This window comes from Thalassophryne amazonica, chromosome 18, assembly GCF_902500255.1.
Source record: "Thalassophryne amazonica chromosome 18, fThaAma1.1, whole genome shotgun sequence".
NCBI classification, from domain to species: Eukaryota; Metazoa; Chordata; class Actinopteri; order Batrachoidiformes; family Batrachoididae; genus Thalassophryne; species Thalassophryne amazonica.
In genome coordinates this window covers 39,566,561-39,584,873 of record NC_047120.1, presented here as the reverse complement: position 1 = coordinate 39,584,873, position 18,313 = coordinate 39,566,561, and the positions used below count along the sequence as shown (strand labels likewise).

General features: G+C 41.8%; 1 protein-coding gene across 5 annotated transcripts in view; it reads left to right on the top strand.

Moving 5' to 3' along the window:
- Positions 1 to 18,313, top strand: part of tanc2b (tetratricopeptide repeat, ankyrin repeat and coiled-coil containing 2b) — a 381,104-nt gene that overhangs the window by 158,283 nt on the left and 204,508 nt on the right. The window contains exon 1 of one of the 5 annotated variants that reach the window (XM_034193362.1): positions 14,178 to 14,493. The exons of the other annotated variants lie outside the window; for them this stretch is intronic. The gene's annotated coding sequence lies outside the window, so the exon portion shown is untranslated. Of the gene's footprint in view, positions 1 to 14,177; positions 14,494 to 18,313 lie in introns of those variants that run through there. 5 annotated transcript variants of the gene reach the window in all.

Genomic DNA, 18,313 nt, shown 5'->3' with positions numbered 1-18,313 from the left:
TTTCATTGGAATTGGGGTTGTAACTTAAGACAAGTGATCTAGCCAGTGAATCAATTAGAACATTTGTCAGCCACAATTTTACCCATCATTATCTTGTTTTGCTTTTTAATATGGAATTAATCTGTTATGGTAAATGTAATACAGTAGCATCCATTTAATATCCATTGAGAATTAGGTAATAATGAATATCTGTACCTGGTGGAATATCATCATCACAGTTCAGGAGAAGCAGCAGCACATGGTTAGCCTGAGCTGATTCTAACAGAACTCCACAGAGCGACAGATTGGCACCTACTGCTCCACAGAATGTTTTCTTCCTCCATTAATGGAGGAATGGAGACATTTCTTTCGAAAAGGTCACAATCGGGCGAGAGATGTGCTGTGCCTTTGCACTGCTTCACGTTGTAATACACAAAAGTCTGTATTGTAATTTAATAATATAGTAATTATGTTTGGTGCCACTAGAAATGTTCAGTGCTCAGTTTGTGTTTTGCTGCATTTGGCATTTTATTTTACTGCTTTATGGCTATTGAGGAAGACATTTGAATCTGTAAACTTTACGTCATCATCTTCCTGCACATTGGTAACTGCTGTTTGTCTTAATTGCCTCTAAACTTGTGCACTGAGTTGCAGTGTAAACACAAACTCCAGCAAGCACAACAAATAATGTATCTCTAAATCAATATGGTGCACAGCTGCTGGAAGGATTGACCTTTGGTTACCAAGGACACTAGTCTGCTGTCTGCAACCTCCACAAGATTCAGCTATTGACATTTACATTTCTGAGTTTCCACAATGCCGTAGAGGAAATATTCAGCACCAGATACCGAAGCGATGCTTGATGTATCAAGAATTTGCTATGTTATTTCGATAGACGAGTATCATCTGTTTGCAGCATCAGAATTCAAGAAACTGTGTATGGGACGGTCTAAGTAATTTTCTGTGCCCTGTGTCTACCTTACTAACTCTGTGTGGACTTCTGTGATGGATTTATGTGCTTCTTCAGAGAGGTCACTTGACTAGCCACCAGGAATAGTGCAGCAGATAAGAGAATATTAGAGCAGAATCCTGCAAATGGTAATACAAGCATCAACTTTGGCACAACTACTCCTTAGACATTCCTCTTTTGAAAAACCCATAGGCCACTTGAATTTTCAATCAGTGATCAGGTAGGGGTCAATTGAAGAATTACACAGGAGTTAAAATTAAAAGATGCTGCAGTCATATTGAAAACTATCCCACATTTTTTGTCTGATCATAAAGATTCCAAGAAGGTATATTTTGGACTATCTGTGACTGAATTCTATGGAGTTACGGGATAAAAACAGCAAGAATGGTGACAAACGTCAGTTTCAGTTTGTACAGGGGTCAAAAGTTAAAGTTGCTCCAATTTTGGTAAAAAAAATGGGATGCAAATTATTGGTTGAGCTAATAGGATTAATAAATGGATGAATAGATTTGACAATGTTGAATGCTTGGTTATCACATTACAGGGTAACATATGTTGCATGTCATTGAATCCAGTGGACGCTGACCTTGTTTGACCTTTACTTTGGAGACCAAGCGTATCTTTTGACCCCTCTACAAACTGAAACTGACATTCTTGCTGTTTTTACACCATAACTCCATAGAATTCAGTCGCAGATAGTCCAAACTATATCTTTTTTGGAATCTTTATGATCAGAGAAATAATGTGGTGTAGTTTTCAATTTTATTGGAGCATTTTTATATTTTGATCCTAACTTCCCATGGAGCGAGACGTCGTGCAGCACTCCCAGGCGCCGTCGTCAGCCTGTTTCAAGCTGAAAACCTCCACATTTCAGGCTCTATTGATCCAGGACGTCGTGAGAGAACAGAGAAGTTTCAGAAGAAGTCGGTTTCAGCATTTTATCCGGATATTCCACTGTTAAAGGAGATTTTTTTAATGAAAGACGTGCGGACGGATTGCAGCGTTGGCTCGCAGCCGCTGCGACGCTCCGCCACAGGAAAAACACCTCCGTTGGAAGCCTTAAGGACAAGTTGGAACATGTCCTGCTGTTAAACAATTTCTCATATACTCACTCCACTGAAAGCCATCAAAAGCCGCCTGGATTTTACAAATGGTTATCAACACGGAGGTGTTTTTCCTGTGCCGCCGCACCGCGCCGGCTGCGTCCCGACGCGCGGACCCGTCCGCACGTCTTTCATTAAAAAAATCTCCTTTAACAGTGGAATATCCGGATAAAATGCTGAAACCGACTTCTTCTGAAACTTCTTAGTTCTCTCACGACGTCCTGGATCAATAGAGCCTGAAATGTGGAGGTTTTCAGCTTGAAACAGGCTGACGACGGCGCCTGGGAGTGCTGCACGACGTCTCGCTCCATGGGAAGTCCTTAAAGCGACAGTATCACCTCAAAATCTCTCATCAGCCGTTAAAATTTTCACCGAAAACCAGCTTAATTTTTCGAACCGTGTCCACTTCGATGAGTCTCACAGGTTTAGAAAAAATTTTGATCAAACAAAGCACCAGTCTCTCAGCAACTTCTCAGACAAAGGAATTCCGACGAGGGGCTGGATGACTCCTCCCACAAGGAGTGCTCACAGGCGAATGACGTCACCGACAGGCGTGGGAAAACTCATGCATGCGCACGAGGGTTCAAGCATGTCTGATGTAAAAACATATGAATGAAATCCATATAGTTTTTGAAAAAAATAAAAAGGACCTATACTTTATTGACAGCCCTCGTACATTGTGGCAGTTTTCTTTGTGTTTAGAGTGAGGCATGAGTCATGTAGCCACCTGGCTACCTTCTCCATGGCTACGGTGAGTTTATTGGCTACCTGTTCTGCATCCTTCCCCCAGGCATAAACAACCCTGTCATCTGCATACATCTGGATGTGTACATCTTCGCACACAGATGGAAGGTCATTTATATAGAGTGAGAAAAGGAGAGGGCCGATATTAGAGCCTTGTGGTAAACCAAAATGGATATTTTCTATAGATGAACTGATGTTATTGATGTGGACACACTGAGAACAGTCAGACAGATGGGACTTAATCCAGGCCAGAGTATTTGAAGACAGTTTATATTGTGTTAATTTCGACAGTAGTATGGTGTGGCTAACGGTGTCAAATGCCTTACGGAGATCTAAAAAAATAGCTCCTACAACCCTTCCATTGTCTAGGTTTGATTTTATTGTTTCAATGAGCAAGCAGCAGGCAGTTTCAGTCGAGTGATTTGCACGAAACCCAAACTGCACGGGATGTAATAGTTGCTCATCCTCCAGATGTTGGGTGAGTTGTTCCCCTACCACTTTCTCAAGGATCTTAAATATTACATGGAGGATACTGATTGGTCTGTAATTACTGACGTCTTGCCTATTGCCAACTTTGTGAATTGGTGTCACATTTGTCGTTTTCAGGGCCGAAGAAAAATGAATTTCTGCTATTGACTGATTTATTAGCCTAATTGGAGCAGATAGTGTGTCTTTGTGTGTTTTTAAAAAAACTGTATCAAAGCCATTGATGTCCTTAGCCCGGGAGCTTGATAATGAGGATAGGAATTTGTTTACTTTTAATTCATTTGTTGGCTCTAGATTTAATTAATTTTGATTGTTCACCACTGTTTCATTGTACATTTTTTGGGGGTAATTCTTGTTAATTGTTTCCACTGATTGAATAAAGTTCTGATTAAAACAGTTACCAATTTCCAAATTAAAATAATGACAAAGACCAGGCAATGTTACTCTTTTTGCAGGATCAAACGCAATGTAGCTGGTGCCAGTCAGGTGGGCGAAATGACCCCAAAGCTGGCAATCTCATTCACAGGCACCCACGGCCTTGTCGTAGGGTAAATATGGGAACAAAGCTGTAGCAAAGTGAAAGTGTCCAGAAGGTCACCGAGAGTTCAGAGAAACTGTCGAGGGGGATTGTGATGAGGCATTGAACCGCAGGAGGTACTAACTACTTCATCATTATGCTTCTGTAACACCACTTGATGCACATTTTGCTCTTCTCATGGTCAGCCATGTGACTCCTCTCATTGACCTTGTTTAAGTCCTTCATGCTTTGGATTGTGACAAGCTGAAACCCATGACGGTCACGGTCAGTGGCTTCATGGTGAAATCAATTTCATTAAGTTAATAAGGTGATGCCACAAATGTATGCATAGATCACATGGTCGTAGAGACTGAAAATAGAAGGTTTGAAAAGCAGCCCTGTGATTGGAGGGTCATAGGTTAAATCTCCTGACAGGATGGATAAAGTCTGGTGAGGAAGGTGAAGGAAGAGCTATTGTCCAAGCTTTATTATTACCAGGGCTTTGATCAAGGTGCCCTTGTTCAAAGCCCTTAATCTCATCCGGTAGCCAGCAGATCAGCCTGTGGTTGTACTGGGTAGCTTTCAAGTGTGAATCTAAAACTGTGTGTGTGAAAGTGCATACTTAAAAAGAAGAGAATTGCTCTGTTACTATAAATAAATAATAAAGATTGTTTTTATGTTTGTATGGCTGTGATAGACTGGTGTCCTGTCCAGGGTGAATCCTGCCTCGTGCCTTATGACTGCTGGGATAGGCTCCAGATTCCTCCCCGCCGTGACCCTTGATTGGAGTAAGCCGGCATCGAGAATTAATGTTTGTATGGTTTCCCTAGAAATTAAAATTTTATAGTGTTTGAGCAGGAACATAATACAAATACTGTATATTGCAGTTTGATTGAACCAGAGATGAAAAATTTCAGGTTTTTGGCAGATTTTTGCTTTTTTGCTAGTTGCCTGGGTAGTTTTTTAGATCAGTGCAAATCCCTTGAGAAAAAATGAGGAAGGTACAGTGAGGCACTGTCAGTTTTGCAAGTTCTCCCACCTACAAAGAATGGAGACGGCTGTAATTTGTATCGTAGGTACACTTCAACTGTGAGACAGAATCTTAAAAAAAAAAAAAAATCACTTTTTTTAATAATTAACTTGTATTTTATTGCATGAAATAAGTATTTGATCACCTACCAACCACAAAGAATTCTGGCTCTCACAGACCTGTTCATTTTTCTTTAAGAAGCCCTCTGATTCTGTAGTCTTTACCTGTATTGATTGCACCTGTTTGAACTCGTTACCTGAAGTTTCATCTCTTAAACACCAGATGACAGACCCGCCCTGAGTACATTAGAGTCCCTTTGAACTGTTTTTTAGGATGAAGTGCAATTCCGCATTTCCAAAATGCCAAAACAAAACACCAATAAACAAATAAAAGGACTTAATTTCCTTATATTTAGAGTCAGTCATGGTCAGTCTGGTAAATCATCATAGCCTTCCTTCCGGCTCATTTCGTTTGTCTGGTCCTGGTTTAAAAAGTCCTTGTGCTTATTAAGTTCACTGTATTGTAGGTTGCTTCTGCCTCTCAGTACAATGGCTTTGCAAGCATTGCACGTTGCCGTCTTGTTTGTGGTGTGTTTCGTATAAAATATTTCCAACTGGCGGACATGAGTTGAGAAGTTGGTCATCTTAATGCTTGCCTGTTCTGGTGGCTGCACAGCCAGCAGCCAGGAATACACAGACATTACTCTGGATTGGAAAACTCCACAGGTTGTCGGAAATTTCCGATCCACGAATAAGAACCTGATACAGATATTGGATTGGATCGGCCGCATCCCTAATTGCAACCCATATTTAGATTTTGTATTAAAACCCCCTGATTCTGTCAAGTGTATTCTTTTCTGTAATATTTGTACTCACTGCTGTCAGTGATACTCACTACGCCATTGTTCATTTTGCAACACCACTGTGGCCACAATCACAGTGAAGTGTGCCCTTTTATGTCTCTCTCATGGTGTGAGAATGACTGTGAGTGTGAATCATGTCTCGGTTTGCTGAGCCACTAGTCCACCTCTGAATTCAACAGTCCTGTTAATGTCATCCTGAATCTGTATTAAATCGTGATGCGTGTCAGTAGACCCTGCAGTCATCTGCATGTTAGAATTCAGCAGCTTTAAGGGTGTGGAGGATGAGGTGAGGCTTGAGAATGATGTAAGTATTTAGAAAGTGACACAATTTTTGTAATTTTGCTTCTGTGCACCACCACAGTGGAGATGAAATGGAGCAATTAAGCTGTGCTTGTGGACTTTTAGTTTTAATGCAACAAAAATATCTTTCAACAAAAATATGTTACGGCCTTGGAAAATGCAGGGACTCATCAGTGTTTGTTGATTTATCATAAGTCATATCATCACATGTCATGTCACATCACATGCACATTTTCCTCATGTCCTGCAGGCCTGGTTGCAATAAATATGTATTGCAGACTGTCTGTATTTCCATTGACACACTGCAGCACGTGACTAATGAACAAAAATGAGCATGCACACAAAATTATAACACCACTTGCGTGCATACACGCAGAGATGCACGTGCATAATTGCGACCCATGCGTAATCAATTGTGAGTGGTGTCATGGGTGGATTAATGAAATCATTGACTGAAATATTAATTGCATACTCTGAACTGTGAATGTTTTAAAAACTTGTTTTTTCCTCGAGCACTAATTTGTAGACTCTCATTAGCCTGCACAGTTGTGGGGTCCATTTAAGTTGCATTGACTCGCCTGTCACTGGGGAAAAAAATGGGTGTCGGCGATGTGGTGCAGTGCAAATCAGAGTGTATTCTGGATTCGATCGGAATAGATGCAGAGACTCCTGCCACTGTACTTGCATTATGCGCTTCCACAAAAGGTGTTTTCTATGGTTTCTTTCTTTTTACGGCATGGAGGCGTGTTAAGGTGTGTTTGGGACAAGTGGTTGTGACCAAAAGGTGCAGCAGATCACAAAACGTCAGATTACCTGCTTTATCACAGACACGTCATGCACTTCATGCAGATTAAAAAAAAATAATGTTACATCGCTGTGTGAAATATTTGTGTCTGCATGAGGTAGTTAAAACACCTGCTCAAATGTGGACAGAACACATACAGGTGAATTTTCCACATTAACACAGTAATTTTCTTATTTCTTCAATCGTTCTGTATCTTGACCGTTTTGATTTCTTTGTCATTGTCGTGACGTGATACATGTACATCTGTCCTTTATTTAGTTGTAGTTACTACAATGCCCTAGTTTGCTGTCTAAAAATAAGATATTAAACAATAATATCATTTTTTTGTTGAGTTATAGAAGGGGTCGCTGTTGTTATTTACTTCCGCCGTTCCCACACATGCGTACACAGACCGATAAGCAGAAAACTCCACACTTCAAGCAGATCCAATTAGAAAACGCACGGAAGATGACTTCAGACTACATGTCAACTCTTGATATCGAAGATCGAAAGCGATATTTTGAGAAATTAAATCTTGGAAATGACGACCATGAAGGATTTCAAGTTTTTGGAGGCGTACAATTATTTTATCAGTGGTCACATGAGGGATCGCTGTTATCAGCCTGTTGATACAGACGTTGGTGTCTGTCTGCGATCTTTCTGCTGTCTGGTTCCGTCTGTATGAGCTGAGTGCAGCAGCAGGACGTGCTCTGAAGTTGAACTTTTTAAACGCGGTCCAAAAAACATACTCATGCACAGTCCGGCCGGTGTGCGCAGTTCACATGTGTTGACAGTCATTAAATGTAGTTCTGTGTGTGCGTCCATGGTTGAAGAAGTGATGAAGAAAAAAACTATATATATATATATATATATATATATATATATATACACCGAACCCTGGGTTCCTAGACAGTCGCCTCTGTGTTTCTTCTCACTGGTTTTATTTCTTCTGTGGCTTATAGTCATTTTGACGCTGGTGAGTCCAACTTCACACTTTGTGTTCATCTGTTTGTCTGCAAAATCGCTCTTTTGCGCGTTAAACTGTTTGATTTCAAAATGATCCGAAAATCAGATCGTTAGTTTGCACAGCTTATTGCCTCTGTGCTTATTGCACAGAGAAAACCAAAGGAAAAAAGAAAAAAAAATGCAAAAGGGGAGGTTTGTTTTCAGTGTGATGTGTTGGAACCATTGATTTCTATTGGAACACAGGGTGAACCCATGTGATCCCATCTTCCATCTGTACTGGACGCAATTCTGAGCCAAACCACATCTGATCTTTGAGACTAAATGCTTGCAAAGTGAAAACCGGTGTGGCCCCGCCCGCCACGTGACATCATCACGATTCCTTCTATTCAGATCTTTGTTTTTTCCTCTTTTTTATGTATCCTTAAAATATCCACTGTACCCCAACTTTTCATCACCAGTACCTGTAGATGTACCCACAATTATCACAAAGCATGGAAATACAGACTATTATGCAAACTTTGTAATTAATCCACAAGCCATATGACTGCTGAACCAGTTTGGGGGGGGGGTGGGGTGGGGGGGTGTGAGTAGTCCGCACTCTGGTCAGTTCCACCACTGTTACATAGAGATATTTAGTTTGACATACGGCTGAGACAACACTGAATTTATTTATTAAGTTGCCACACTTGCGTACTGTTTTTGTTTTTTTGTTTTTTATGGCTGATGCAGCTTTTGTCTGTGAGCCACATGGCTGTTTTCTCTGCTTTGCACTGTTCATGAAGGTTTTGATGTCACCCCCACCCCATGTTATTTAAACAAAAAGAAACGGAAACTTGCCAATACTTACTAAACATGGAGTCTGGGTTTGTTTCCCCCAAAACCAGATGGTCATTAAGCTTTTTTAAACATTTTTATCCACCAACATCCTCCTACGAGACGAGCTTCAAAATCTCAGTATACCCTGGCTCATCACTAATTACAGTTTCAGCCTGGCACGGCAACGACTGTACCTTTCGCTACTCCAGAATACCGTGTACTCTGGCTGACCTCAAAGCTTTCCCGAAACTGCCTTTAACATCTTGCAGTCTGGCTCGCATTGTAGTATGGATCGGCTGTTAGCAGCATTAGTGCATATGCATAATTGAGCTTTTAGATGTTTATACTGTCACCTTTGGTTGGCTCTCTCATCTTTTCTTACCCACAAACCACCTTTGCACGCCTACGCCCAGACATGTTTGTGCACTGCGATTTATCAGTCTCCAGGCCTTGATGACTTTTATAGGCCTGGTGTTTTATTTCGGTGACATCGGAGCCGTTTCCTGTACAGATGCCATCCTTTTGCATGTGGCATCAAGCCTTCTCTCCTCCAATACTAAAACAGAATCAATTCAACTTGAAATTTGAGGCATGATGTATAGACTGTGGACTCAGGAGGACATGGTGTATAATCTTGTTTTGTGGTGCAGAATCATACACAGTACACGCATTGATTTCCTTTACCTCGTTATTAATGGCTCACTATTTAACAGCATAGTTAAAGGTCAATTTTGCTGATTTTTCAAGGTGAGTTTCTGCTACTTGGTGAGTATATGTGATTAAAAGATACCAATCTTCACACTGCTTTATCTTTTTTATTGATATGCAAGTCCATCATATTGCATCATTGGAAGAGCCTAGAATTTTGCTGGTACTGCTACTTGGTCTCGACCCCACAACAAATTCCTTGTTGGGTCCTACTTTTCTGATGTGCTGAAACCTCTGTGTCACTACAGATCTGTTGATATGGAAAACTGTATTAAATTTCCAGGTGACTGAGAGGAATTTTTTTTAAAGCTAGCATGAAAGAAAAAAGGTACAACATTGTGGTGAGCGTTGCTGCTCTTCAGTGTGTTCTGCCACTGCCGGTTCTGGAGACCTCCGCTTACAGTCGCTTACAGTGCTCTGAGTTTCATGCTAAAAATTGCGTGAATGACGCTGGCCAGCTTCTGGCTGCATCTAATCTTTCATTCGACTAAACTTAGACGACTACAGTTTGTCACCCAACATTAGCCGCCTAATCACCATTTCACATCGATGGTTAAACTTGTAGATTAGCTGTCTTACCTTAGTTGACAGTTTTCATGGTCATAACGGCCTCGCGTGTGCCGTTGCCTAGAGACTGGTCCAGTGCGCAACAGTTTTGTTTACTTCCGGGTTGGTCGTGGTCATGAACTATCCAGCATTTGTTTTAACTGGCTTTATTAACATTTACGGACCCATACGAACAGCAGAATGATGTGCTGAGCTCTTAGCCTAGCAGTTTCACTCTTCAGTTTCTTCTTCTACACTTACATTCAATCTTTTTGTGCACACAATGTTACTCAGTGTAACAGTGACACCAAGTGGCTCGTGTGAGAACTGTCACAAACACATCATGAGCGTCGTCTGCTGCAACCATAGCCAAAAGCGGAGGAAGCTCTCCTTTTGAAGGAATACGAGCGACGTAGGGGTGCTCTTGAGTGTCCCATCAAGTGTTGATACATGATAGCTGACATTTTTTGAGGTAAGACACTGATGTTTTGCAGACAAAAATGAAATTAGCCTCCTCTGTACCAGTGCTTTGTGCACCAACTAACATAAAAAAATTTGTCCACTAAATGAGTTTATTTGACTAAACAAGATTAGACTGGTTTATGAAACCGGGCTCAGGTGCTAAAAGCTGCTGCTCTGCTATAAAACCAGCATTCTTTCAGTGCGTAACCCCTTTGGAAGAATAGAAAAAGAAACCTGTTTGAGTGTTGTTATGGATATGTGACATCACATGTATCTAAACAGTCAATAGCATAGCAGAAACTCAAGGTCAAGAGGATCTGCTGAAGTTCAAAACAAGCATCAGAATGTAGAATAAAGGTGATGCGACTTTGATGTGGGCATTGTTGCCAGTGGCAGACAAGCTGGTTTGAGTATTGTACAAACTGCTGACCTGCATGGATTTTCACACACAACCGTCTCTCTGGAGTGCAAAGAATATTATCAAGAAGAAGAAACGCCCAGTGAACAGCAGTTCTCTCTGAGAAAATGTCTTGTTGATGACGGATGTTGGAGAAGAATGGCCAGACTGGTTTGAACTGATGCAAAGGCACCACTCCCTCAAATAACTACTTCTTACAGCCGAGGTATGCAGAAGCAGTCCTGTCAGTGGGTGACGACAAACAGCGAATTCCTCGTTTAATGTGCTCTTGTCACCTGCTGTCCAGTATTACATGTTCTACTTTTTTCTTTTATACATCTAGCCAGCTGCTATGCATTTTGGGTATCTGCTATGTATTGTTCTGAATTCTAACATTTTCCTGTAAGAGCTTCACAATCAAAGTATTTTAACAACAAAGTTGCAGAGACTGCATAAAAAAGATATTTCTGTAAAAGGCACTGCACTGTTCCCTGCTCTTAAAATGCGTTTTATTTTCTATTCAATGCTTTTTTTAAGCATACTTGATGGAGAATGTTAAATTTGTGCCCATAAGTACCGTCTTTGTTGATCATAAAGTAGATGAGCGCTCCAAAAATAATATAATCTAGTGATTTACAAGAATGTAGGATTGTCTTCTGACCAGAAGTTCAGGTCAGAGAGCGTGCGCTGGCACCGTGCACTGCCACATCCACCACACCAGACTCCTCGCTCACTTTCCCAAACGCTGCATTCAAGGCATCCATTGGTTTTGCGAAGATCAGAGCATCATCTGCACTTTCAAAGTCAGTGAACCTTACTGACAGAAGTACCCAACTCACTGGACTCCATGACCTTACCCTGTACCCAGTCCATGCAAACACGGAGCAGAGGAGGAGCCACAACACATTCCTGACCAATTCCAGAATTCACCAAGAAGTAGTTAGAGACTGCCCTAAAAGGACGGCTGATTATTCTCATGAATGTACACTAGTATAGTCATTTTCAAATAAAGATAGAATGTTATGAACTGTGTGTCTATCTTTGTGGTTCTATGGTGAACCATTAATTTGGGACAGCCACTGCAAAGCAACTTCATTAACAGTTGTGAAATTGAATGAGTAAAATAATCCTGTTATTGCTTCACAGATCTCACTGTGTTTCTTTGTGAATGAAGTACAGTGACTTTGAAATCAGTAACCAGCACTGGATGTGAATAAACTGAAATGTGCACACTGCCCATACCAATATGTAACCCTGGGTTCAGTTTCCAGTCACACTGCCTCCTGTGTCCTTGAATAAAAAAAATATATGGCCTGATTTACTGAAGTGTCAGTGTGTTAAAACACAACAGGCCTTAATAAAAAAAAAAAGCAAGAACAAAACAAGTGGATTACGTTTTTCAAATGTGCAAAAAAGCACGCATTGTCCATTTAGCACATTGTCTTCATGAATATGCAATTTGGGGTTTGTCCACCCGAGTGTCTAAAATTGTAGGAGGGAACATGCACATAGGTGAGGTTTGCACAACACAATTTGTCAAGAAAGAAACAAAAGAAAATCTAGTAGCTGCTCCATTTACCTGTCTGAAATTTTGACGTTAACTTGTTGTTCTTGACAGACTGTTGTTCCAGTGACAGAGGGGCCGCCGCCGCCTCCTCATACACAGCATAAAAAAAATTAATAAATCATTCATTGTAAATATCAGACATATTTAAAGCGTTAAAGGTTTACTTCCTGCTTGTTTCGTCAATAACAAATGTCTTCATGCGTAACAGGTGGACCATAGTTCTGCGCTGTTCTGTGCTGAGCACAAAGTACATTTTGGCACGACACCTGGTCGTTGATGTGTCACGCTTGGATAAGCATATCTTGAGTCTGTGTGGAACATCGCAGCTGTGCTCATGCACTGGCTGTTAAAAGAAACAACAAGGGAAGGTGATGGTCTAGTGGTTAAGCGTTGGGCTTGAGACCAGAGGATCCTCGGTTCACATCCTAGCCTGACCGGAAAATCACTAAGGGCCCTTGGGCAAGGTCCTTAATCCCCTAGTTGCTCCCGGTGTGTAGTGAGTGCCTTGTGTGGCAGCACCCTGGCATCGGGGTGAATGGTAGGCATTATTGTAAAGTGCTTTGAGCATCTGATGCAGATGGAAAATCACTATATAAATGCAGTCCATTTACAGACATTAAACACATTTAATTATTGTTTCATCCACTGTATTTTAGCAAAGTGGTGAACGGTTATGCTGTGTTCTGTCGGTGGAACTCAGAACAGAACAGAGGTGGAACGGTGCGCACAGTTGTCTGTGTTCATTATTAAAAATTCACCTCATATAGTTGTCATGAAGTGGTAAACTATAGGTATAGAGACCTGAACTGTTTTTGCATCAGACTGTAAGCATGTATATTTCTGTTCTAAAGTTGAACATAGGGGGTGACTCATTTTTGGATTGGCCACAAGCGGCCAGTTGGGGAACTGCAATTCCTCCCCAAGCCCCCCCCCCCACAAGAGCGTTTGCTTAATTTTTTAAGCAGTGGACATTGGGGCTTGTGCTGTGTTCAGAACCCCTGCAAGTTGAGAGATTTTGACCTCTAGCTTGGGGGAAAATGCCTTGTACACTACATTAAGGCAGAATTTTTGCTAGGAAATTGAGCATTCTGAGGTACCCGAGTTAATGTCACCGCCATGGCGGCCCCCTTTGTGACTTTGAGACAACAGTCTTACTAGTGTTGAAAAGGCATCTTTAAGTGAATTCTTAACAAGCCATTGCGTCTGTATGTCATATATTCACATTTATATGTACAATTAGTTATGTCACTAACACCACACAGCAATACAAACGTCTTTGACAGTTTAGTTTAGCCCAGAAGATAACGTTAACGTTAGCTGTACTGTGGTATAGGCTAAGTAGATGATGGATCAAATTACCGAGGTAATCTCATGAAGACACTGTTTCTGGAAGTAGGTTTTTTTATGTCTGCTGTTTCTGTGTGTCCTAGGGTTCTGAACACAGCATTGGTCCAGCCTGGTGTTAGTTAGCAAGGTGTAGCTTCCAAGTCTCCCAGCACTAAAACAATATCTGATGTAGCCACAAGAGTGCAGGATGGACTTCTCTCCAGCCGAGTGCAGTAAACCAGTGACTCAGGCGTGGCCTTGGATGTCACTGTGTGCAGTGCATGCTGGTCATTTGTAGAATGTTCAACCAGCTGCATTCATGAGCTGGATGTTTTTAATTTGTTTCGCCTGGTCTTTGTGCATCCGTTGTAAAGGCGTCCACATAGCTCTATTCAAGGAAAATTCGAGGTGTACGCCTTTTCAGCAGCGAATTTGTTCTTTAGAAGAAAATGACTTCATCCTTACACAAACGGGCAAGGACAAGGACCACTTCAAGATCACTGGCTTTGAAGGAGTTAAGGAATTTGCCCTGCCTGAAAGGAGAGTGAGGGAGACAGAGGATGAGCAAGAGTTATTACTGCAAGAGAGGAGGAGGAGGAGGAGGGAATGCGTGTGAGTGTTGCCCCTCTGCCTGTGTGTGAGTAGGATGCATGTGCACACATGCACGCCTCAGTGAGTGTATGCATACTGACACCTGGCGCTCACCCTCCCTCGCTGTTCACATTGTGGAGAGCTCTCTGCCTGTCTGGGCCATTCTTCACCTCACTCTCCCTCTCTTCCCTCCTGTTCCCTCCCTTTATCTTTTGTCCTCTCGCCTCAGCCCCAGATTTTCCTCTTCTGTGCCCTTACCCCTCCTTTACGTTGAGGACCTTCCTCACTATGATCCAGGATTTTTATTGTCTCGGCAGACGCGGCGCCCCGGCTGACAAGGTGAGCCGATTTAAGTGGGTCGGGTGGGTGGATGCACTCCACGGACGGCTGATGCAGAGACCCGTGAATTCACTTTTCAATGTGCAGGAACCTGTTTTGGCGAGAGCCGGTGTTGGACAAGAGTCAGCTGTTAATTATTTCCCAGTGTTGGGGTGGTTTTTACAGTGCAAGTCCATGCAGCGTTTGCACCGTGTAGGTGTGCTGGCGTGCACTTTCAAAGGTGAAGAGTTCAGGTATGTGAATTAAGAGTGGACGTGAGATTTCTGTTTTTGTTTTTTTTTGGTTTTTGGCTGCAGTCAGCAGCATGTGACAAACCTCCCTAGGACTGATTTGTTTGTCCGGGCGACTGTGCTTTACGCCGCCGTTACCCCATTGGGAGGCTTTTACACCGATTTGTAACTTATTGGCGTTGCACCACACCTTAAACATGGTTAGTGTGTGTGTGTGTGTGTGTGTGTGTGTGTGTGTGTGTGTGTGTGTGTGTGTGTTGGCAGACAGACTGTAAAATAAATGCAGAGTTGGAGGCCGCGGCACCTGACAGACAGTAGATGAGAAGCTCGTGAAGCACGTCGTACTTCATGTGTGCTCATCTTCATCGAGTTTAAAATTAACAGCGAGTTCCTCCGATTGTGCTTGATTGAATCAAAACCTGTGACGCATCTTCCATCATTTATTCACATCTCCGTCTGCCCGTCTGGATTTCTTCAGTCTTTTCCCTTCATGTTTTTGCTCTTTTCTTTCCATCAGTAATACACCTGCTTGTCAAATATCATCTCACCTTGAGCATGTGCTGTACTCGCTGTAGTACTGTGTAATTAAAACTATCTAATGGCGCAAAGCAGAAATAAAATATGATTTGTTTTTAAGCATAATTATGATTGGTGAGACGATCTTGTCATGTTATGTGTTTCAAACTAAATTCTAAAATCGTTCATTGGAGATGATGTGAAAAACGTCGTAACAGAGCAGTGGACCACAGTTCAATGTGTTGAACATCTGCCCGTTGGCGGTAATGTGAACCCACAGTTTTCTGTGTTTCTGTTTACTTCTGGACAAAACAACTCCTAAAACTATGACAGCTTACAACCAGTGATTACATCTGGTCACATATATACTACTGTAATTTCATTTCAAAATGAAGATTTCCTCCTATTATTTTACAAGCAGTTAAGCCATCAGGTGAGAATGTGTAGATTATTGGAAAGTAAATCAGTTTGATTGATTGCATCAGCACCGGTGCAGCTGGTGGTTTGGCTTATTTTGCTAAAAAGCGATCTTAGTCAGAAGGCGAAGTTCTTTATTTACCAGTCAGTCTGCAGTTCAAGTCTCATCAAGGGGTCATGAATTTTAGGTAATGACTAAGAGACTAAATTGGCCAAAACTGGTCTTTTACAGGGTGACAGGACTCGCCTTTAGTGATAAAATCAGGACTTCTGAAATAGGAAGGAACCCAAAGAGCCAGTTGAGATGGTTCTAGTCCTGACTAGACTGGAACGATTATCTGCTCCATCTGGGCTGAAAAGGTCTTGGGATCCCCTAAGATACTGGTGGGAGCCAGAGAAATGAGGTCTGCTCTGACTTACTTCACTTCCTGACACTGTGATCCAACGCTAGATAAGCAACGGAAAATGATGTGTTACCCTTTAGGATATTTTAATAATTTATTCTGAGGATGTTCTAATGAACTTTTTTGCTTCTGATCCCAATCAAAGTAAGTAAATATCAAGTACTTGTACTAAATACTCAGTGGCTTAGTGGTTAGCACTGTTGCCTCACAGTAAGAAGGTCCTGGGATCACTTCCCTCCTGGTCCTTTCTGTGTGGAGTTTGCATGTTCTCCCTGTGTTCGCGTGGGTTACCTCCTGGTGCTCCGGCTTCCTACCAATTCCAAAGACATGCGCGTTAGGTGAATAGGTGACTTTAAATTGACCATAATTGTGTGTGTGAATTTGTTTGTCTATATAAATGGTAAATGGACTGCATTTATATAGCGCTTTTCCATCTGCATCAGACGCTCAAAGTGCTTTACAATAATGCCTCACATTCACCCCAATGTGAGGGTGCTGCCATACAAGGTCACTACACACCGAGAGCAACAAGGGGATTAAGGACCTTGCACAAGGGCCCTTAGTGATTTTCTGGCCAGGCTGGGGTTTGAACCGAGGATTCTCTGGTCTCAAGCCCAATGCTTAGCCACTAGACCATCACCTCCCCTATATGTGGCCCTGCTGTAGTAGACTGGCATCCTGTCCAGGGTGTGCCACATCTCTTGCCCTTTGACCACTGGGGTAGCCTCCAGCTCCCCCATGAAACCCTTAATTGGAATAAGGGGGTATTGAAATGAATGAATGACTGTACTTACACAGGGCACACTGCAAGTACTTGAAAGTCAATCCAGTCAGTCCATATGCTTGACAGTTGAGCAGCTCTCGAAATGTACTTGCAATCCTTGTGTGTGTCTGTGTTTTTTAAACAAACTGGATTGTAATTAATGTGTGGCTCTTATCAGTTCCACTTAGGGCAGCATTTATTAGTATTAACTTCAAATGAAGGGGAATGTGATGATTATGATGTTTTAATTCTGACCACTAGGTGTGAGTAATGTTGGTTAAATGTGTGTTAAGATGGACGAGAAGTTAACGGTAAACATTCATATCCAGTTGTTGGCAGTAACGAGGTAACAGGTTCACATCTGCCAATAAACTCAGGAAGAAGAAGACAAATGGATAATCACACTACGAGCGACGCGTCATTGTTCATAAATAGACCGTCTGTATATTTGAAATGCGCCTACACGCGGCTGTTGAGCTGGTAAGCGTTGACTGTAGTTGTGGCTATCAGTTGTTGTCTGTTGACACACTGCTAAAAAACAACCCACAGATGGATTGCGTTTACTTGTATTGAAAAAAGCTGATTCCAGTCATCCCGAGTTAATTCAAAAGATAACAGATTTGAATTTACACTTTCTTTTTTTAGCTAGCGAACTGTTAACATTGACCACTAGCTTGAGGTCTGAGATATGGTGTTTATTTCCTGCCATCAAGAAAAAAAAACAAAAAAAAAACAGCTTAAATCAGACGTAACTAATGCGTCTTCCTGATGGTACGTTGCTGTTGCAAGTCAATACTTTTACATTTAATTAAAGTTGTTTGAAATTGTTAAGTATTTGGTGTCTATCTGCTCTTCTTCATGTCTTTGCATAATTTTTTGACATAATGCATGTCTTCTCAGTCACATCACACAGTCTGTAACATTAAAAGTTTCCACTTGCCAGTCTGGATTTAATTGCGTTCCCTGTCGTTCTGCTGTTTGTGACAAAAACAATTATACCCTGAAGCATTTGAAAATGTTTGTGTGGAGAATTGTATTTATTCTAAGTGAAAACGAGGTGTCAGACGGTAATGTTTTCCCATCAGTCCCAAAGTCGAGGAGGACGTTGGCACTCTTTGCATTGCATTAAAAATATTCAAATGACACCCAGGCCTGTGCCGTAATCACTGTTTTTCCTCTTCCTCTTAATCTGTCATCACTTCTCGACTCTCTTTCTCTCACTCTCTCTCGCTCTCCTTGTTCCTCTCTTTCTCCACCCACTCGGATATTTCTGGAGAACAAAAGGAGAGAAGAGAAAGAGGGAGATGAAACAGCAGAGCAGGAAAAGGCTTAAAGTACCAGCCCTGCGTAGGCTAATAAGTCTTCAACACTCAGGCCTCGCTCTTCCTCCCATTCTCCTCCTCCTCCGCCTCCTCTTCTTCTCTCAAGTTGTCCATTTATCCACCTATTCCCTTAGCTAACCATGTCCACCTTCATGTTTCTAGCGTTCT